A 23170-nucleotide genomic window follows, 5' to 3' on the forward strand; every position below is an offset into this window, starting at 1 on the left:
TCCGATTTGAAACCCAATAGAACAAAACAAGGATAAAAGGGACTTTCATAATCCTTTTTAAAAGCTGCTTATAATTTCATCATGTGAAAATTACACAATATAAATAAAAGATGTGTTGTAGTTCCTCTCATTTCCAACACCCTTTTAGCCTGCCTCTATCCCTACTTGTTCCAAGTTCATTCTTTGAGGAAACCGTGATTAACAGTTTGTTGTATAACTTTAGACACACACACACAGTTTTGTATCGAGGTCATGCTATGCTATTGAACTGAAATTGCTAAAAACATACCATAGTCATGTTTTCAGGTCAGTATTTATTCTTAATAGTTCCTAGGATTTCATAATTTTTTCCACCATTTATCTATTGATAGACACATGGGTCATTTCCAATTTCTTAATGAAAGGTTCTGGCTAAGGAGAAGGTTCCTAAAGGTTCCTAACAAGGTTCCAGCTCAGGAAGAAGAATTAGAGAAGCCCCTTCCACTCCAGTACTCTTGCCTGGAAAATCCCATGGACGGAGGAGCCTGGTAGGCTGCAGTCCATGGGGTCGCTAAGAGTCAGACACGACTGAGCGACTTCACTTTCACGCATTAGAGGAGGAAATGGCAACCCACTCCAGTGTTCTTGCCTGGAGAATCCCAGGGACGGGGGAGCCTGGTGGGCTGCCGTCTCTGGGGTCGCACAGAGTCGGACATGACTGAAGCAACTTAGCAGCTTCCTGAAAGAGGGTTTTTGAAATCACACACAAAATACTCATGAAATGAACAAATGGTAAGGAGGGATTCAAGGAAGGCTGAAATTATAGTCAAACCAAATCTAACTCTACCTCAAGCTTTGTTGTGAGTAATAAGATTACACATATAAAGCATCTAGTGCTACGTTTGGCCACATTAGAAGTTCAGTAAACATCAGTTTCCTTCCTACAGTTCTTTAAGTGCCTCTGTATGACAGCCCACTGTGTGGATAAATTCCTGAGTTTGAGGCTGGAGGGGATTGAAACATCCCGGTACCATCCTGGAAACCAGTGATCACCAACAGATAACAAGTGTCCCAAGGCAAGTGCCTTCTTTCCACACAACCTCAGGGTGGTGATCTTGCCGTCCTGCGGAGTGCTCCAACACGCCCAACAGAGATGGACAAACGTAGCCTTTGTCTCAAGTCTGTTTCTCAAGATTGCCATTTTTTTTAAAAGTATATTTCAAAAACAGCTTTTATTTATACTTTAATTTTAATTAGAGTATAGCTGATTTACAATGTTGTGTTGTTTTCAGGTGTACAGCAAAGTCAATCAGTTTTATATATAGAGAGAGAGATATATATATACACACACACATCCGCCCTTTGAAAAGATTCTCCTATAGGCCATTGTTGGTCAGTCACTAAGTCATTTCCAACTTTTGCAACCCCATGGACGATAGCCTGCCAGGCTCCTCTGCCCTGGGATTTCCCAGGCAAGAATACTGGAGTGGGTTTCTATTTCCCTCTCCAGGGGATCTTCCCAGCCCAGGAATTGAACCCATGTCTCCTGCATTGGCAGGGGGAATCTTTACCCCTGAGCCACCAGGAAAGCCCTATAGGCTATTACAGAGTATTGAGTAGAGTTCCTTATGCTCTACAGCAGATTCTTCTTAGCTATCTACTTTATATATAGTATTAATAGTGTGTATATGTCAAGGATTTCCATTTTGATGCCCCAAGCACCACCGTCTCTTTATATTTGTTACCCAAGGGACCTTGGGCCACCATACCAGGAGGATTCCTAGGAACTTTGCCTGTTATTTTAGAGCTCTGAAAACAATCGTTGCTGTATATATATAGACTTGAGAAGTTTTTCTATAGAGAATAAATTGTCTCTAAATGTTTCCCCAAAAATGTATTGATATGTTGCTTATATGTTTATGATATCTCTCATCTCACTTAGTATAATTGGTTTCTTTCCTGCTTCCTGCATTAGACTATAAAATCCTTACTGGCAGAGACCTTCTGTACTCTTCACCCCTGAACTGCAAGGGACTTTAATCAAACCTACCGAACCATGTATCTGAAAGAACATGGGGTAGAGAATCAGAACTGGGTGTTACTCCTAACTCTGTTAATAACTTGAATCTGATCTCAGAAAAGTCTCACCCGCTGTCTGGATCTCAGTTTTCCTCATCTTTAAAACATCTTTACAGTAAAGGAATGGAATGGATCAAATGTCCTTTACAGTCCCTTCAAGCTCTAACATTTGATACTCACAACTGATATCTGTCACCAGGAATCATGATAGCAAAACAGAAAAATGCTTACTACCTTAATATAGATTGTCACTACAATGTACATTTTAATTAGTAAAAATGAGTTTCATTTAACTTATCTTATTTGTACCTGTATATTTCCTAAATTCACATCAGCTACACAGAAATTATTCCTCAGAGCGGGCTTTGACAAATGGCTTTGCAAAGGGTACCACTTATCAGTTGACTTTCATTATTTTCTTTTTCAAATGGTGCCTTTTCTTGACCTTCCCCTTAATGCTAGCTGTTTCTCTACTCTTACCTTGGCTAGTTATTCTACGATCACTTCAGAGTATTACAACTATCACTAAGATTAAGTACACTAAGAACTACTAGCAGTACTTTTTAATAATAATTGAGATAATAAATATGTATATAATGCTTTAAACTTAATCACAGTCTTTCACACATATCTCATTTGAATCTTAGAAGAAGTATGTTAGAGGGATATAGTAGATAATACTACTTTCTTGATTTTACTGCCTAAAACCCTCGGCTAGAGACACTGGATAAATCACCCAAGTTGCAAAGCTAATAACAAGTGTCACTGCAGCAAGTAGCAGTAGTGTTAGTTGCTCAGTCGTGTCTGACTCTTTGAGACCCCAGCCCACCAGGCTCCTCCATCCATGAAATTTTCCAGGCAAGAATACTGGAGTGGGTTGCCATTTCCTTCTCCAGGGGATCTTCCCGACCCAGGGATTGAACCTGGGTCTCCCGCATTGCAGGCAGACGCTTTACTGTCTGAGCCACCAGGGAAGCCAACAATGAGTTACTCCTTCCCTATCAGTGGCAGTTAAACAGAGTTGGATCGTTAAAGAAAATTCACAGGATCCAAATGACAAAGCTTAAGCAGGCGAAAGACACAGTAGTAGCACAGGATCAACAGTACAACCACAGGATCTCACAGAAAGGGGCCTGGGGAGGCCAGGTGCAGGCTCTCAGTGTCCTCGCTCAGGCTGCGGCCGGATGAACTTTCCCCCTCTAGTGACAAATGCACACAGCAACTTTGAAAAACCTCAGTTGAGACTATTGTCATGTTGCTAATCACTTGGACATAATCCTGCTATGTACTAGCTCAACACCAGAGCCAGAATTCTGAAGAGCTCAGTAAAACTAGGTGCAAATACACATACACACACACACACTTTTCTCCAGATTCAGATTACATACATTAAATGTGTACAGTTTTTAATGTCAATCATATCTCAATAAAATGGCTTAAATTTTTTTTTAAAAGACTAATGCCACTATCAAGCTTAAGCAGTACCTACAGATGCCACTAGTCAGTACCAGCAAGCCAAACATGTATGCAGGGGCGGAAACAAAATGAAAAGAAACAAGAAAAGAAAAGGATGAATGGATACAAACAAAATTAGTTCAATATTTCCTAATTATTTATAAGAGCCATATATGAGAGAATCAGTCTGGTAGGGGAGGAGGAAATATGTGTCCTCTGATTTCACATTATGCTATATCCCCACACATCCTCCTAATTTAAACTTTTAAAGCTCTCAATTCAATGTCTTAGTATCCCTGAAGGAGAAATATCACATATGCAGTCACCAGGCAAATGAGAGACATTAAAAATGAGAGCAGATGAAATCACCAATATACATTTCTAAATACAAGTCACTGTTCTATTGATTCTACCACTGTACAAACTTTAACTTGGGTCTCACTCCAACTCTATAGCATTTGTGTAAGTCCAGCTTGAAAAGCAGATATTATTTACCACTCCTTCCCTTGTTCAGTGAAGGAGGTTGAGGCTCAAAGAATGAAGTTGCCCACAGTCATAGCACTAGCAGAGCTGGAATTCAAATCCTGATCTAACTTCAAAGCTTTTCTCTTTAAACCGTAAAACTGGGAGATAGGGTTCCTGAATCGTTACTAAATTTATGTAAGATTTCCTTGGAGAAGGAGGAAAAGGAAATTATAAATATAAACAGTGATTATTATGTTTATCTATTCCTTTGCACGGTCAGGAACCCTGCTAACACATTTACAACCACCATCTAGGGAACTGCTTTTGGTTGCCTTCTGGCATCATTTTTCTCCGCCTTTTCCTGGAACAAGATTCACATTTTTCTTTGAGGAATTGCCTCTCCTAGAGTCTTCACGTGGTGGTTAATGTGGGTTTGACACCACCCTCAGCTCTGGAAGTGACCCTTATGTCTATCATCCCACCCCTTTTGCCCAGTGATTGTTCAGAGTGTACTCATGAGCTAATTCTGGCCTTTGAGACATAGGAGACTTTTGCTGAGGGCTTCTTGGAAAGAAGGTTCTTCCTCCTTCCATGGGAATTACCAGAAGAGAACTCTCTTCTTTTAGATAGTGGGATATGAGGGTGTAAGGTCTAAAACTGCCATGACCATTGTTGCTTCCCTGAAGTGGGACAGTCTGAGGGCATAACTGATGCAAGAAGGAAGACGCAGCAAGAGACTTGTAAAGAAATCCAGCTAGAGGCCCAATGAAATTGTGAGTAGCTGGATCAAACCACACCTGAAGCTAGGCCTACTTCAAAACTTTATTTCCCTTAAACTATCTTGAGTTTTCTACTATTCATAATCAAAGGCATCTTAACTGATTCATATAAGCACTAGCATTTATCCCTGTTTTAAGAAAAAGAAAATGAGGACTTAAAAATATTGCCCAATATTATACCATTTGTAAGAAAATTTTGAGCTTTCTGGCCCCCAAGCCCTGGGGGGTGGGGGCAGGTGGGGGGGCCATGCAGGGAGTTCCCCAATGGCTCAGCAGGTAAAGAATCCTCCTGCAACACAAGAGACATGGGTTCAATCCCTGGGCTGGGAAGATCCCCTGGAGAAGGAAATAGCAACCCACTCTAGGATTCTTGCCTGGAAAACCCCATGGACAGAGGATTTTGGTGGGCTGCAGCCCAAGGGTCACAAAGGGTCAAACACAACTAAGCATGCAGGCATGGCATGGCCCCCAAGCCTTAGCTGTGGATTACAAATTACAACTTTCACATGCCAACATCCCAAAGAAGGGAAATGCCTCCTTCCCTTTGGCTTTAGCTAGGAGCTGCTGTTTAGCCCTTCTCTTTTATATTCACATTTTCTATGGAACTCTTAAAGAGCCTCTTCTGATCACATATTCAACGGACTAAGATGTTACTATATTGATGATGTGAACTCCCAGATGCAAATAAGATTGTTCTATTTGATTTCAAAAGTGAACTATTAGAATGACTTCGAGTCCAGGAATCAATTATGCATCTTCACTATGGATTTCTGATTGTTTTCTATGCTTAGACCCAGTCCTTTCTGGATCTCTGGTGATAAAACAGAGTATTTGTCTAGTCATTGACATTGCCAGGCAAAGCAGAGCCAAAGGCAACGTTGTGACAGTGGCCGTGTAAACATATGGCTCATAGCAAACTTCCCAAGAGGGTAAGAGGGTGATCACAAACAAACCCACAGTATTATTGAAACACCTGCATGATACCAGTTTAGAATTCCTGTCTCCACTCACATTCTACTTAGAAAAGATTCCCAAATGTCCCTACCCCCAACAATGCTCCAATTGTTTTCTGTCCACTTAACCAAACCTATAAAATTACCCTTTGTGACAGTACAAAACAAGAAAAGCCTACGGCAGGGAAGTTCATCAAAACACCTTCCAGTGGCATCCACCAGAAAGACTTTGCAAGTATCTTCTCACAAAGTGAAACAACGGTAAGGGGTCACATACACCTCTTGGAAGCTAAAGTCTTTATTCTCTGTGGTGGAAATATTCTGTCTCACTTTTTCAAACTTGTTATTCAATTTTTTTTTCACTATCAATCTGACATTTTCTTTCTTTAAACATCTCCACCTCTATAGCTCCCTCCCTGTACATGGCCTCTGCAGTTAATAGAATTTGAAAGGTATACCCCAACAACTGGCCTTTTGATGTGGGTTTTGCTGCATGGTTTTCTTATTGACTGTTCAAAATAATTTCAGCAATTTTTTTCTATCATGATATTCAGTTTTCTGTTTGTACTTTAGATCGGTCTCCCCAGAGAGTGGCAAAACAAGATGAGTCTCTGCACTTTTCCACCCACATGACAGCCAGTCACAAGGAGAGAGAAGAGGGGGCGAGGATAGGAAACCCTGCAGAGGCATGAGTGGAGGAAGATGCAAGATAAGGCTCTAGATGACACCAACACAGCTTCTCCAGGAGGGAGAGAAATAATACCTTGTTAGGGGTTTTCATATGTCTCTAAAGAGCAAATCCAAAAGTCTACAGATTAGTAACTGAACCCTCGCTTGTCGTTCAATCACTAACTGGCGTCTGACTCTTTGCAGCCCCATGGACTGCGGCATGCCATGCTTCCTTGTCCTTCACTATCTCCTAGAGCTTGCTCAAACTCCTGTCCTTCAAGTCAATGATGCTATCCCACCGTCTCATCCTCTGTTGCCCCTTCTCCTCCTGCCCTCAATCTTTCCCATCACCAGGGTCTTTCCCAGTGAGTCGACTCTTTGCATCAGGTGGCCAAAGTATTGGAGCTTCAGCTTCAATATCAGTCCTTCCAATGAATATTCAGAGTTGATTCCCTTTAGAATTGACTGGTTTGATCTCCTTACTGTCCAAGGGAGTCTCAAGTCTTCTCCAGCACCACAGTTTAAAAGCATCAACTTTCACATCCATACATGACTACTGGAAAAACCATAGCTTTCCTACTGAGTGATACTCTATAAGAATAGTTATTACAGTCTACTAAGTTCAACTGTTGAATTACGGACAAGTCAGTTGACTTTGTTACTTTCATGACAAACACTGGATTGAGAACATGTCTGCCATATGACCATCAGGACTGTTCTGATTCCATCTCTTTCCAGAGCCCTACTCTGCTGAAGGAACAACTGGATTACATTTTAGACCCACTGGCCAGGTGTCTCACTGGAGACACATAGAAGAGTCCTTAAGGAGAGGTCATTGCTGAGCCCCTAAGCCCCTAGATGAGCTGTGGTTCATGGACACAGACCTCAAGTAGAAGAGCAAGATAAGTGTAGACTCCTTCTTAGAATCAGTATCAATGCTATGAGCAACTTTGAAAGTCACTTAGTACAAAGCCCTTATTTTCAAGTTAAAGAAATGAAGACCCAGAGGTTAAAGTTACATGCCTAAAATATAATCTGAAGGTTTGGAAGAGAACTTAAGGTCAACTGATCAAACCTTCCTTGTTGAAGTCTATTCTATAATATAACTTAATTGCTGTCCTGTCTGTGCTTGTATACCCTCAGTGTTGAGAGCTTACTATACCTCAAAGCAAAATGTTCTGTGTATGGAGAATTGGTTAAAAAAAATTCTTCCTTGGACTTTCCTGGTGGTACAGTGGATGAGAATCTGCCTGCCAATGCAGGGGACACAGATCTGGTCCCTGATCTGGGAAGATTCCACATGCTGTGGGGCAACTAAACCCATGTGCCGTGGCTGCTGAGCCTGTGCTCTTAGAGCCCGTGAACCACGACTACTGAGCCTGTGTGCTGTAACTACTGAAGCTTGTGTGCCCTAGAGCCTGTGCTCAGTGACAAAAGATGCCACCACAATGAGAAGCCCTCACACCCAGCGAAGAGTAGACCCCCGGTCACAATTAGAGAAAGCCCATGCAAAGCAATGAAGACCCAGCACAGCCAAAAATAAATAAATCTTTAAAAAACACACACACACACAAAACCTCTTCCTTACACTGAAGAGAAATCTGACTCCTTGCAACTCCTCCCCACCTCTCCACCCATAGCAAGGCCCCATGGGCCTTAGTTTTTTGTCTGGAGTCACATAAGGAGCAAAATTAAACCTTCCTACATCACAGTCCTTTAGTTACTTGAAGATGCCTATGATGTCTATTACTCTATTCTTCTCCAGGATATACACCTTAGTTCTTTTAAACTCTCTAATAAGGGTTCCAAATCTCATATGTCCTGATCATTTTACATTGGATGTGCCAGTTTGTCCAGGACACTCCTACAGGGGACTTACTGAAATAAACGTAAGCTCCAAGTACAATCTAGTGCAGAAAGGAGAAGATCACTTCCCTTGTTCTGGTCAACAGAGCAGTCCCTGGGACCACATTTAGGTCAGCAATATACAAATGCTCTTTCTAACTTCCCTCTACAGCCTTCTCCCTAAAAAGGATAAAATAGCTAAATGTTATTATCCACTGAACTAAAATCCAGCTGTCCTTAGTAAGCTTTCAATTCTAGACCAACCAAATCCAGATCAGCAGAGCAGAAATGGCAGTCTACGATGATTGTAAGAAAAAAGGGGGAGCCAGTCAACAGCCAGTTAAGACAGACTCTTGTCAGCTTTGCATGGCTAAAAGTTTCTCCTATTAGGCAATTGATAAATGAAGGATTTTATCAAAGAAACCTTGGGCATCATGAAATAAAAACAGCAACTAGGAGTGATATTAGCAACTTCTAGGATTTATTAAAATATGAACCCATACCATCTATGCTGCATTATTGAGGCAAAAGTCTGTGTAAGAGGATGGGTGTTGATAGGCTTCTCAAAGTCTCTTCCAGCCAGTTTACAAATGTTAAATCACTAAGTCACACTTCAAGACACTATACTTTGAAGTGATGCTATAACATTAAGTCCCCCAAATGACAAAAATTTACAGGATAACGTGAAATTGACTAATTCTTAGGACAAAGAGTCTAACCTATAAAAATATGAAAGCAAACCATTCAGATGATTGACAGAAAGACAGTATCATTCCGAAATAGATGATTTCTCCAGGACTTAGGCTACTTAGGCCTCATCCCCTTAAATCCCAATGGTCCTAAGAAAACGGTCAGTGTCTGAGTTAAATGCTCTATTGGGAGTTTTTAAATTGTTGAAATGTCAAATGAAATGATCTTCATGTGACAAATTCATACCATGTGTCTAAAAGATAACCTGAATGGTGGTGAAAAAATTCAGCCCTGTGTGTTTTTAAATGCTCACTTTGTAGGTAAAAGGAAGACCAAAGAGGAACTCTAAAGTCATCATTATTTTCACTTCAAAAATAAAAGTCTCAAAGTCTACCCTTGTGTTTTTAAATTTTTTATTTCATTTATTTCTAGGGGAAGGTTTATAGTTTACTTCTAGCCCATGAATTTCATTGTATGTTCAAGTAGAGTCATATCTATTATGTTTTACTTTCATATTTATATTTAAGGAAGTTTCATTTCTGATCATGGTGTATAGAATACGACTAGAGAGACGACTGAATAGGGAAGGATCTTCATGTGTAATTTGGTGTGACCTGGGAATTAATGGAAGTATCATGAACTAAAAAATAGTATGGAAAACTGCACTAGAAAATATCTAGGTAAGTGAGACTGCTTTGGACTGCCTAACTCCAGCTTTACAGTATGTCCTCATAAGATGGAAAAAATGGATTTTTACAATGGCCAAAGTAATTTTTGCTCACAAAAAAAAGTGATATCATAGAGAACTTGCTTTTGAAAGTCAATATAACTTATTTGGGAATTGCTTTTATAATTCTTTTTCTCTGGATAATATAAATGTATTTGAATATATAGATTCTACGTCTACTTCCTGTCATCTAAGAATGATCAGCATATACTCATGGGTAAAAATCTCTGCCCCGGCCCAACACACTTCCATACTCAGGACCAGCAGGAGAACTTGCTTCTACCCCTTCTCTATTTTATTTGCTAAAAAGAAGGGCATGAGGTTTCTGCAAATTAACTTGAGAGTGCTGCCTATCATACTTCCTTGCTAATAATTGCCTGAAAGGAAAAAAACAGCTGTTGCTTGGCCAAATTTCTGAATTCTAGTGCAATAAGTGTACCTGTGAGTGAAAGAGCATATTTTCTTTCCTGCCTAACAAGTTGGGGAGGGGGGCGGAGGGGGATAGAATTAGATTTACTTTGCCTTAGCAAGAGTCAAGCAAATTTTGATCTCTCATCATAATCAGTAGTTCTCCAAATTTAAGGGCTCTGGAACCACTTGGAAAGCTAGTGAAAACGCACAGGGATATTTGACTGAGTAGGCTGTGAGATAGGCCTAGAAGACTGTACTTGAAACAAACTACTACAGGTGGTCCTTGGTCCACAGTTTAAGATATCCCATTCTAGAAACCCCACCACTCAATAGGTATACACTACAGAGCTCCAACTGGTCCATGAATGATGGCTTGTTAGTGAAATATTTGGCACAAATAGAGATTACTTTCCTTTATGTCCTCCCACTCCTCCTCACCACCCTTTCTGCTTTCCCCTTGGTTTCCTTCTGCTCTGTCTTTGCATTCTCAGCTGTGAATCATGGAAAAGCAGAAGAGAAGAAAGGATAAGCAGAAGGGAAGGCCTCACTCCTCTTGACTTTCTGAGCACCAGACTGGCATTTGTTGGTGTCCTTCTTAAATTCAAGAATTTCCCTACGTCTGGTACTGATACAATTTTCTTATCTTTCAGTTCCATGATTTCTCCTTTCTTTTTCTTTGGCTAAAAGCTCTCTAATATCCACAAGCCAATAAATTGAGAGGTGAAACGAAATTCCATCTGACACATTTATTACTTGTTAGCAGCTTGGAGAAAGATTTACTGAAAGAACTGAAGCTTGAGAATAAAAATATCAAGAAAAAGATTCATTCACTCATTCTTTCACTTATTCTTAACATCCATATTTTTTTTTTTTTTTTTTTTGCCAGGGCATAAGAAAATTAAATAGTTTTCATTATTGTTAAAGGATTGTTCGAGAAATAATTAAAAATAAATAAATCAAATCAAATAGAAGACTAAGAAATGTTTTTATAACATCAACTTTGTTTCTCATAATCTAAAGCTGATGGATCTCCCTTTATTTATAAAGAACATCTTTCCTTAATTCACTCAAGCAATCTTGGATCAACTCATTAAGCTCCTGACCAAAACAAATGAAGATGAGTTACTTTCAGTTCAGTTCAGTTCATTTCAGTCGCTCAGTCGTGTCCAACTCTTTGCAACCCCATGAATCGCAGCACGCCAGGCCTCCCTGTCCATCACCAACTCCCGGAGTTCACTCAGACTCACGTCCATCGAGTCAGTGATGCCATCCAGCCATCTCATCCTCTGTCATCTTCAATTCCTCTAAATCAGCAATTCCCAACCTTTCTTGACACCAGGCACTGGTTTTACGGATGACCATTTTTCCATGGATAGAGGGGGATGGTTTCAGGATGATTTGAATGCATTACATTTGTTATGCACTTTATTTCTAACCTAATGCCACTGCTGATTTGACAGGAGATACCTGTCCACAGCTTCAAGGTTAGGGACCCCAGCTCCAAATCATTGGTCATTAACATCATATTCATAGATCCCAAGGAGCCCATTGATAGAATAGAGAGGAATTCCTGAATCTGAATGGGGAAAACAAAAACGCATCTTGATTTTTCATTAACTTTAAACTGGTATTTAACACATCTTCTTTTATGATTGTAGGAAATAAATCACAGTAATATCAGCCATATCTGTAGCTATCAGAGATCACTGATATTTTCCTTAACACATTAACAGTTGTACAAACATTAAAACAGTGTTTACATTTATCCCTATGTTAACCTACAATACTTTGCAGACATGCTGATATCTTAATATGTTAACATATTAATATATCACAAATTTTCAAATATATCAATATCCATACTTCAATACAACTAATTTCATTGTAATTCTGTGTTGTTTCATATCTATAAAATGGTGTTTTAAAGAGAGGTCCATAGTGTAAGAAAGTTAAAGAACTCCAGCAATAAATTCTCAGTATTCTAATTCTGTGTCAAATAATGCTTAAATAAGACATATTAGCTTAGGACTCCATACAAACTCCTTAAGTTTGTATAATTCAAAGGCATAATATTATGCCTTTGAATTTTGAAGGATCATGAATGTGAGAGAAAATTACTCATAGGATATTTCTGCAGACATGTCCATTTCTTTATTAGCCTTTACAAGACTAAGTTAATTTCTCTTGGGAATTCAATACCAAAAAAAAAAAAAACCCTCTAAATGGATTTTTATGATTCCCTTTATCAAATAACAGGACCATGTCTGTTTTTTTAGTTACTGTTTTCCTAAGGCTACTAAGATCAGAGCTAAATCTAGTACCTGATTTTCCAACAATATCATATCAGTTTTGATGTAAAATTGTCTGTCTTCCCTTAAAATAGTTTGTTAAACCATTTTAGCTGGCCTATGCTATAATTTGGAAAAGATCCTGATGCTGGGAAAGACTGAAGGCAGGAGAAGGGGACGACAGAGGATAAGATGATTCGATGGCATCACCGACTCAATAGACATGAGTTTGAGCAAGCTCCGGAAGTTGGTGATGGACAGGGAAGCCTGGCATGCTGCAGTCCATGGGGTCGCAGACAGTAGGACACGACTTGGTGACTGAACAACAACAAATGCTATAACTTTTAACAACTTAGAGTTGTTAAAACTTTAATTATAAGTTGACATAAAACATTTTTTGAAGTAGGAAAAGTGAGAAAGATGAACAAGTTTTTCTTAACAGTTTTGAAGAAATATTTTAAGTCCTTCCATCTAGATATTTTCTGAGTTCTTTCCTATCCTGGAGAAAAGAAATATATATTTTTTAATATGGTATTTACTTCCCCCATTTACTTTCTAGACACTTTCTGAGTCAGTGCTCATGAGCTCTGCAACCCCTAATCATCTGCCAGAAACAAAGGAGCTTCTGCATGGGATGATATAAGTTGTTATGTTACAGGGCCTCAGCAGGCCATGCCCACCACAGAAAAATTCCACCAGTCTTGATAGAAATAAACTGCCCCCAAGACATTCCAGTGATTCAATTCTCCCACTTTAATGAGCTGTTATGCAAATATTCATGAACTGCAGAAGGACTTTGCCTTATACAGAGTTACACAGGAAACCAGCATCTGATTTTTTAAATCCATGTAATTGCCACCCACCCACTACAGTATTTCTCCTTCTCCCAGCCTCACTCCCATCCTCCCCACAGCCCAGGTTCACTCACCTGTTCATGGAACACCCTCAGGACTTTACAAGTTTCCAGGAAACAAAATATATATCAAAGAAATAAAGGTTCTGAGACAGAAGTGTGAACCCATGTGGGTCATTTCAAATTAGGAATGAGACTCCTTGAGACTTCACTCTAAATTAGGCACCCATTGTCTCCACCCACTAAATGTCGACTTTGGCCTGACTCACTGAATTGAGAGGAAGTAATGAGTTTTCTTAGTGAGTTCCTGGTAAAGAATAAAGACAGCTCCAGCCGGGAGGTAGATGGGTCCCCCCAGGGAAAGCACTCCCTGTGGACAGAAACTCCAAAACACACACAGCAAGACAAGAAAGGCCAGATAAAAGATAAGAGACTGTATAATTCTCAGAGTCAAGGAAACTTCTAGGCTAGAAAGCTCTTTGGAGGTCAGAAAGGAAGTGATGCTGAGTCTTCCCATAGGCCTCTTTGCCAGAACCCATCTTGGCTGAGAGAGGTGCACACGCACACACATGGGAGGACCCTGAGATAAACCAAATACGGACTCAGAACCAAGCAAAGCAAGACAACTGGCCAAAGAAAATCTGGAGCAAATACCCCATAAAAGTGATTTAAACTGCCATGAGGCCATGACCCCAAGTTTGCTCGTGTATCTAGCCACACATACTGTACTATTTTCCCTCCTAATAAACAGTTTACTTATTTCATTACTTTCTGTCTTTGTGGGAATTCTTTTCAGCAAAGCTGAAGGGCCAAGGGCTTGCCACTGACCACTGGCCTAGTGGTTAGGACCAGATGCTCACACTGCCATGACCCGACCTTGAACCCTGGCCAGGAACCAAATCCCTGCTTCAAGCCACTGCAAGCCAAGGCCACCAAAACCAAGCTGAGCACTATAACTTCAGTTCTGCCCTTGACCCTCTGAAGGCCCTAGACATTAACTCTAGCCATCAGTTTCCCCACATGACTGAGCTCTCCTTAGAGAGTACTCTTGACCTCTTCAGAGTAAAACCCATAACCATAACCCACAGTAGAGCTTGACATATGGAAGCAAAGGGCAGGAATGGTTTTCTGCTTATGGAGTAGTGGTCAATTGTAAAAAAAAAAAAAAAAAGAGGAAAAAAGGCAAAACAAATCAAAATACTAAGGCTGAAGCTTAATTTCAAAATTGTCCTTGCATAGTATCCTTAAAGTCTATCACAATGATTTCAGTTGTACCTTAGAGTTGTAATTTTCTATAAAAATGCCATCCTTAAATAACTGACAGATGCCTCTCAAGGCATTCAGAACACTGAGAAGAACATTAAATCCTTCAGCAAAGAGATAGTAAATAGCTACTGTGTTGTCAGGCCCTGAAATAGAAATCAGGTATATTTTAATTCAATAAAACAAATGTGGACAATGTACTGGTCATTTTTTAGAAGTTTAAATATACATCTACCCTGCTGCTGCTAAGTCGCTTCAGTCGTGTCCGACTCTGTGCAACCCCAGAGACGGCAGCCCACCAGGCTCCTCTGTCCATGGGATTCTCCAGGCAAGAACACTGGAGTGGGTTGCCATTTCCTCCTCCAATGTATGAAAGTGATAAGTCAAAGTGAAATCACTCAGTCATGTCTGACTCCTAGCGACCCCATGGACTGCAGCCTACCAGGCTCCTCCGTCCATGGGATTTTCCAGTCAAGAGTACTGGAGTGGGGTGCCATTGCCTTCTCCATACACCTACCCTATGACTCAGTAATTCCACTTTTAGGTGCTTGTCCAAGAGAAACAAACACATATGAGCGTAAAAATGCTTGGACAAGAATGTTCATACCAGCCTTATTCCAAAATCTGGGAACCACCCAAGTGCCATCAACAAGACAATGGAGAATCAACTTTAGGGTATTCATACAATGGAATGTTAGTCAGCAATAAAAGGAATAAACTGATATCTACAGCAACTTGAACGAATCTCATAGGGATTGTGTTGAAAGAAAGCCAAAAATAGGTAAAAGTGAAGTAATGTAAATCAGTAAATGGTTACTTTTGGTGAAGAACTAAGGAGAAGACCATGAGGAAAACTTTCATGGATAATGAAAAAAATACCGTATCATTATGAGTGGTGGTTACATGGGTATACATAATTGTCAAAATCATACTGAACATTTAAAATCTTTCCTCCTTGTTTTATGTAATTAAATTTACAGAGAATTATTTCTTCTAGATCATCTGTCCATCTCAAAAAGAAAAGGAAATGAAAAAAAGCAGGCATAATCTTTGTGGTGCAACAGGGAAAGACTGATGCTGCCTAAGAAAATAAACAAATTGATAATTACACGAACAGAATGCAGTAATAGAAAATAATAGAGGAACCTCATTAGCGTGGTTGTGGAAGGCCTTTCTGAGAGGATAGCCTAAGAGCCAAAGGATGAAAAGAAACAGCCTTGTAAAGAGCCACAGAGGAGCATTTCAAGTAGAAGAAATGGTGTGTGCAAAGGCCCGGAGGTAAGAGAGGGTGGTGGTTCAGCAACTGAAGGGGCCAGTGTGGCTGGCACTTAGTGGACATCAGGGAAGCTAGCATGAGATGAGGCTGGGGAGTAGGCAGGCACCAGAAAATATTGGTTAGAAAGGCCACGAACAAGAGTTTGGATTTTAAATTTCAGAGTACTGGGAAGTTATTGAAGGATTTAATACAGGTGAACATTGCTGAGTCATGTCCGATTCTTGCCACCCCATGGACTGTAGCCTGCCAGTCTCCTCTTGAAAAGGAAAAGTTAAGATTTTACATAAGCTCCTGCTCATTCTGCCTCTGTAATTCAGCTTGTTTCTTGCAAAGTCTGGATCACCTATGTCATGTAGTCTCAGAAAGTGGGGACTCACGATACTATGAACTGGAGCTTATCTCACTCATCCTTGTCCTGCTCTTTGCAATCACCCAGCTCCTGCAAACCCGCTTAATCATGCCTGTCCATGTATAAAAACTCTGTAACCCCTTTGTTCAGGGCTCACAGATTGGCGTGTTAACTCCTCTGGGCCCGCCAGCGTAATAAACCTGAGTTCTCCAACTCTCCGAGTGTGGTGCTTGGTTTCTCAAGTACTGGTTTCTGTAACACTCTCTCCAAGGGATTTCCCAGGCAAGAATACTGGAGTGGGTTGCCATTTCCTTCTCCAGGGAATCGTCCCAACTCAGGGATCGAACCTGTGCCTCCTGCATTGCCAGGTGAATTCTTTACCACTGGATCATCAGGGAAGCCCAATACAGGTAGAAAGGGTGATTTATTTTTTTAACTATCGCTCTGGTTGCTGGACTGAAAATGGAGGAACACACGAACTATGTGAACCAATTTCTCTTAAAACCTATTAAGCTTTTTCAGAATGAATTTAGTTTTTCAATTACATAAAGCTATTTTATTCTATCATATTCGCCTTCAGGGCTTGGGTGTCAAGTGTAAAAGAAGCATAGTTCTCTACTCCGTGAAACCGTGAAACCGATTTGTCTTTTTCTGATTATTCCATTTTATCCTTCAGCCCGAAGAGAAAAGTATTTAAATACTCTTGACTACAGAATGAAGCTTGTCTGGTAGGAAAATGCAGCCTCAACTGTTGCTGGTTGAAACTTCAGGAGAGGGAGCAACAAAGAGCAAATTCACATGAAGAAGTTATCCCAATCAGCCAGTCCCAGCTACTAAATCAATGAGTGTGCATGTGGGGAGAGGCATGAACTTACTTCAAAGCCAGGTTACACTCTCAAGTATTCTGCAGCTATCTTTTTTTTTTAAAGCCTAGGTTAGCAGAAAAGAAAAAAGCAGTGCTCTTATCTCTTCTCCCCTGTACCTCATCCTCCAACCTCATCAAGAGGACATAGCCCAACCTACAAAACAAACATGGAAAACAGCCATCAGACCTGCAGCTAAGAAGCCCGAGACACAGTTACTTTATTCACCAAGGACTCTGCAAACACACTCAGGTTTTCTGACGATGCACTGCTTGGAACAATGAATAAGATTCCACCCCTGTGGGGTTGCCTGACTAAACAAAAAGTAAAAGTTGACAAATAGAGGGAAAGAGTGACGCGCTCAGGTAGCTTCTATCTTGAGTGGAAATCAATGCTCAGCAAACCGTGAGGTGGGAAAATACTACCTAATGGGAGCGATCAAAAGAAAAAGCTTCAGCTGTTCAGCTTGTTTTCAGCCTGTCAGCTGAAGCAGGTGTCTTCTCTCAAAAATCCGCAGAGCAGGGAATACCCATGGTGACCCCCGCCTCTTCCTCCCACTCGGAGAGAGAATTCTGACTTGAGAAGAAACAGATTTCTCCAGTATCTTTAAAGCACTGAAATTTAAAACAAAAAAATGAAACACACACAGGTGAAAAGAACAATGAGGCAGTCTAATTGCGTTACAAGCAGGAAAAAAAAAAACAAAAACAACAGGCAAGTCAGGGAAAATGAGCTCTAATTATTAAAGCACATTTGGAACCTGATGCCAGCACCTGATTCTGGCCAGGAATACTTTTCCAGTAAGCCACCAACCAAAGATCTTCATTTTCTCAATTATGATATTGTCCAAGCATAAGTCATTCGAGTGAATTAAGTCCTAGACACAGTACACGCCAGTTGTTTTACCCCTAAAACCAACTGCTGATTTATTTACTCTTGAAATCTGTGGTCTCCCCTCCCTGCTTTCTTGCTTCATATGCAACTCTTTTTAAATTTAAATATTGTATCTCTGTTAACTCTGGGTTCCAACAGACTCTTGGAAAAGCCTTAAGGCTCTTCTAACTTAAAATGTGATGTTTAAAGTCAGTATGTCGCTGTTGGGATGGCTAAGTGGTAAAGAACCTGCTTGCCGATGCAGGATACTCGGGTTAGATCCCTGAGTCAAGAAGCTCCCTAGAGAAGGAAATGGCAACCCACTCCAGGATTCTTGCCTGGAGAACACTACAGTCTATAGTTTGCAAAGAGTCAGACAGGGCTTAGCAACTAAACAACAATAAACTTAAAACATGATGTTTAAACCCAGTATACTTACATTCAAGTATTTTGAATTTACCTTAGGAAAAAACATGTTAAATACTGCTTGTTTTGATTTAGAACCCAAGCACCTCCATAAGATTCTAAAATGAACACAAGATAATATTTTAGAAGTTACTAGAGCAGCCAAGCCGGAGAAGGCAATGGCACCCTGTTCCAGCACTCTTGCCTGGAAAATCCCATGGACGGAGGAGCCTGGTAGGCTGCAGTCCATGGGGTCGCTAGGAGTCAGACACGACTGAGCGACTTAACTTTCCGTTTTCACTTTCATGCATTGGAGAAGGAAATGGCAACCCACTCCAGTGTTCTTGCCTGGAGAATCCCAGAGACCGGGAACCCTGGTGGGCTGCCATCTCTGGGGTCGCGCAGAGTCGGACACGACTGAAGCAACTTAGCAGCAGAGCAGCCAAGCATTCGGGAAGCCTCCATACCTCTTTTCAGGAAAGGTGAAGCCAGCGGTGTTGGAGGAGGTCACGGAGAGGACAGGGCCATCATCTGATCCAGGAGCTAGATCCAGACAACCTGAACCTTCTCACCCCCTTCTCTGATCCTTGGATCCCACAGCTGGAACCGTTTTCAAGGATGCAGCCTTGGGAGGGTTAAGTGTTATTGAGACCATCTGGATTAAATATGTGACTGAACGTCATTGAGACCTCAAAAACTTTTTTAAAAATATATTCTTAAATACATATACTCTTGTATTTGTGATAGTTTTGTTAATTTGCTTTGTTCTTTTTTAATTGGAGGATAATTACTTTACAATGTTGTGTTGGTTTCTGCCATACAACAACACAAATCAACCATAAAATATATATGGGGTTTCCTAAGTGGCGCAGTAGTAAAGAATCCGCCTGCCAATGCAGGAGACGCAGGTTTGATCCCCGCATCAGCAAGATTCCCTGGAGGAGGAAATGGCAACCCACTCCAGTATTCTTGCCTGGAGAATCCCGAGAACAGAGGCGCCTGGCGATGTCAGTGCTGCTCTCTCAATTCGTCCCACCCTCTCAGCGTGGCTGAGCAGGAAGGCAGGCTCTGGGAAGTAACTGACACCACACAGGGAAAACAAGCCAAGAGGGAGCCAGCATGGTAGGAAGCAGAAGGAAAGGTCCCATCTGGGCTGTAAAATCATGAGTCAGGGCGCTCAGGGCTGGTGCACTGGGATGACCTCAAGGGATGGGATGGGGAGGGAGGTGGGAGAGAGGATCAGGATGGGGAACACATGTACACCCACGGCTGATTCATATGAATGTATGGCAAAAACTACCACAATATTGTAAAGTAAATAGCCTCCAATTAAAAACAAAAAAATCAATACAAACCCTGAAGTCTACCCTCACTGTGAACTTACCAATATGTGAAAGAATCACACTGTATATTCTAAGGACATCTGAGTCTGGGAATGCTGCAAACTTGCTGGACCATCCTGATACAGACAGTCAGCATTAAGCAGAAGATTTTTGGGGGTTCCTCCTATGTGTCAGACACCACCGCAGGCCCTGGGTCCACACTGGTGAAAAGAAAAGGAACTCCCTCTTACGGAGTATACAGTCCAGTGAGGAAGACACTTTACCTTCACAAATACTATTCAGAAAATTCTACTGTGCAAATACTGGGGACCAGAGTCACTGATAAGTAGGAGGTCTAACAGAGTCTGAGAAATCAGAGAAGGTTTTACTGAAGAAAGTGATGTTTAAGCTGAGACCTGAAGAGCAAATGGGAATTGTTCCAACTCAAGACTGTATGTGTGGGAAGCTGACCGGGAGGGAGTAATGGTAATTTCCAGGTAAACGGATGGCCTGGAGGCAGCAAGAAACTCATCTGTCATATTTAGGGAACAGGATCCGCCTGCCAAAGCAGGAGATGCAGGTTCCATCTCTGGGTCGGGAAGATCCCCTGGGAAAAGAAATGGCAACCCACTCCAATATTTTTACCTGGGAAATCCCATTGACAGAGGAGCCTGGTAGGCTACACTCCATGGGGTTGCAAAAGAGTCAGTAGGAACTTAGCAACTAAATAACAGCAACTGCTTGGAGCAGAGAACCTGGGAGATTCACTTGGGGCTGGAGGATAATAGTCAGTGTAGCTACATGGGTAGCTTGAGGCCAGAGCAGTAGGTAAGCCGTGTTACAAATCTGAAGCTAGGGCTTCCGTGGTGACTCAGTGGTAAGGAGTCTGCCTGCCAGTTCAGGAGACAGGGTTTGATCCCTGGTCTGGGAGGATCCCACGTGCTGTGGAGCAATTAGGCCCATGTACCACAACTACTGAGCCTGTGCTCCAGAGCCAGGGAAGTGCAACTACTGAGACTGTACACCCTAGAACCCGTGATCTGCAATAAGAGAAGCCACCGCAATGAGAAGCTCGTGTACCACAAACAGAAAGTAGCCCCCACTTGCTGCAACTAGAGAAAAATCCGTGCAGCAACAAAGACCAAGCACAGCCAAAAATAAAAAGTAAATAAAATTAAATATATAAAAAAAGAATTTGAAGCGAAGTTCTTAAGTTAGTAAAAATCCATGGTAAAGGAATGAGTGGTACAGTCAGGTATATGATTTTAAAAGAATGTTTTATTAAGAGGGTGATGAATGTATGGATGGAGTTCAAGAGTGCAGCAGAAAGGCAGGCCAAAAAGGACCAGGAGCGGAAAGTATATAAAGGGATGGAAAGCATATAAATGGTGGACTTGATAATGGGTTGGATGGGGTGAAGAACTAGTCATCAGCAATACCCCAACATCTCTGGTCTGGGCAAGAAGGGAGAAGGCAAGGCTGTTTACTGAAATTCAGGACAGGGAAAGTAGAGGAGGTGACAAGCAGGGGGAGGAGGTACATGAGAGACCAAAAAATTGACTCTCTCTGTGGAAAACTACGCTGGTCAATGATTCAAGCGGGCTCTGGGGACCTAATTTACAGCAGTGAATCTGGGTAGTTAGAAGAGTCAGACACAGAACTGAGCCCCCGAGATCAACACACACACCTGACCCTTGTGGTTTTCCAGCTGACTCAGCGACTCAGCTGCGTGTGGGGACTCACCATGTGCTGCACACCCTCTTTCCTGAAGATCATCAAGATGACCACAGCACAGGGGCTCTGCACTGCTGAGATGACTGGAAGTGATCTTCAGTGAGGTCAAAAACTAACGAACCTAAAAAAGGCTTCTGTCCTGCTGCCTGGGTTTCTCACGCTCAGTACAGGTTATGTCTCTCGATGAAAAGTCACGTCATCCGGACGATCATAGTTCATTCTGTTTCAAGGGGCGTCACTGGCCTTTCCAGCACGTGATTGTTCATTGGCCCTGCTGTTCAGGTCCACACAGGAAAACAGAGCAGCCCTAGAAAACGCCTTGGGGGTATCTACTGGCAATGATTAAATAACATGTGTATACTGTCAGCTGGGAAAAATCTATGTCACTTATATTTGCTGCTGTATATAGTTAATAACTGCTGCGGCTAAGTCGCTTCAGTCGTGTCTGACTCTGTGCGACCCCATAGACGGCAGCCCACCAGGCTCCCCCGTCCCTGGTATTCTCCAGGCAAGAACACTGGAGTGGGTTGCCATTTCCTTCTCCAATACATGAAAGGGAAAAGGGAAAGTGAAGTCGTTCAGTCATGTCCAACTCTTAGCGACCCTATGGACTGCAGCCTACCAGGCTCCTCCACCCTTGGGATTTTCCAGGCAAGAGTACTGGAGTGGGGTGCCAGCGCCTTCTCTACTGATCACTATATAGAAGGTACAGGACATGCAAGTGACCTGAATTATATTTTCCTTGAGAAGGAAAAGATTAAAAACAACCATCAACTGTGTTAAAGTGTTACAAAATTCCTCTAACCAAGCCACCTAAAAGGAGTGCCCTTATTTATTGTATATGTTATTTGGTCTCTAATTGGATTTTTAATTTGGTAGTGGCTAGGGAGGAAACTCGGAGAAGGCAATGGCACCCCACTCCAGTACTCTTGCCTGGAGAATCCCATGGACGGAGGAGCCTGGTAGGCTGCAGTCCATGGGGTCGCTAAGAGTCGGACATGACTGAGCGACTTCACTTTCACTTTTCACTTTCATGCATTAGAGGAGGAAATGGCAACCCACTCCAGTGTTCTTGCCTGGAGAATCCCAGGGACGGGGGAGCCTGTGGGCTGCCGTCTCTGGGGCCGCACAGTGTCGGACACGACTGAAGCGACTTAGCAGCAGCAGCAGCAGGGAGGAAACTGCTGCAGTAGCAGCAGGGAGGGAAACAGGTTCTGGGTTTGGGCTTTTCTTATGTCCTTTTTTTTCTTTCTTTTGAAGTGCATGAGAGGCACACAAATGAGTAGCTGTCTTCCTGGGAGAAGATATCTATCAAACGAAAAACAAACAAACATAAAAACCTCTGTTCACACTACTACATATAAAATAGATAAACAACAAGAATTTGCTGTATAGCACAGGGAACTAAACTCAGTATCTTGTAATAGCCTATAATGGAAAAGAATCTGAGAAAGAATATATATGTATGTATACATATGTGTATATACATATATACATACATGCATATATGTATATATAACCAAATCACTTTGCCTCACACCTGAAACTAATACAATATTGTAAGTCAATTATTCTTCAATTTAAAGAAAAGATTCATTTAAAAAAATCTTTTATTATCCAATAGCTATAACCATAGCATTATAAGACAGAGGAAGATGTCTGACTGATTGATTTCTCAAACAATACTCACTATTTTCCTCTTTCTGAATAATCTGTATAATCTCTGGCAATTATGGTAAAAAACAGCACCAGAGCTGTCAAGATGAATCATCAATCCCCCTAATTGTCTAGCAGTTGACAGAAGTTACCAAAATCAACTCTGATCTAAGCCAATCTACCTAGAGCCCTTGTTCGTTACAAGGATTTTTGAAACCTCAACCAAAACCTATCTT

General features: G+C 41.4%; 1 long non-coding RNA gene across 2 annotated transcripts in view; it reads right to left on the minus strand.

The window, feature by feature from the left end:
• LOC147356685 (uncharacterized) overlaps nt 1–18820 on the minus strand; it is a 437761-nt gene extending 418941 nt beyond the window's left edge. For both annotated transcript variants that reach the window (XR_015143451.1, XR_015143452.1), the window contains exon 1: nt 18690–18820. This is a non-coding gene — a long non-coding RNA (uncharacterized LOC147356685). The remainder of the gene's footprint in view (nt 1–18689) is intronic.
• Nucleotides 18821–23170: the final 4350 nt, after the last annotated feature.

The sequence above is a fragment of the Bos grunniens genome, chromosome 16, assembly GCF_055505025.1.
Source record: "Bos grunniens cultivar Pamir isolate PY7600 chromosome 16, Bosgru_T2T1.0, whole genome shotgun sequence".
NCBI classification, from domain to species: Eukaryota; Metazoa; Chordata; class Mammalia; order Artiodactyla; family Bovidae; genus Bos; species Bos grunniens.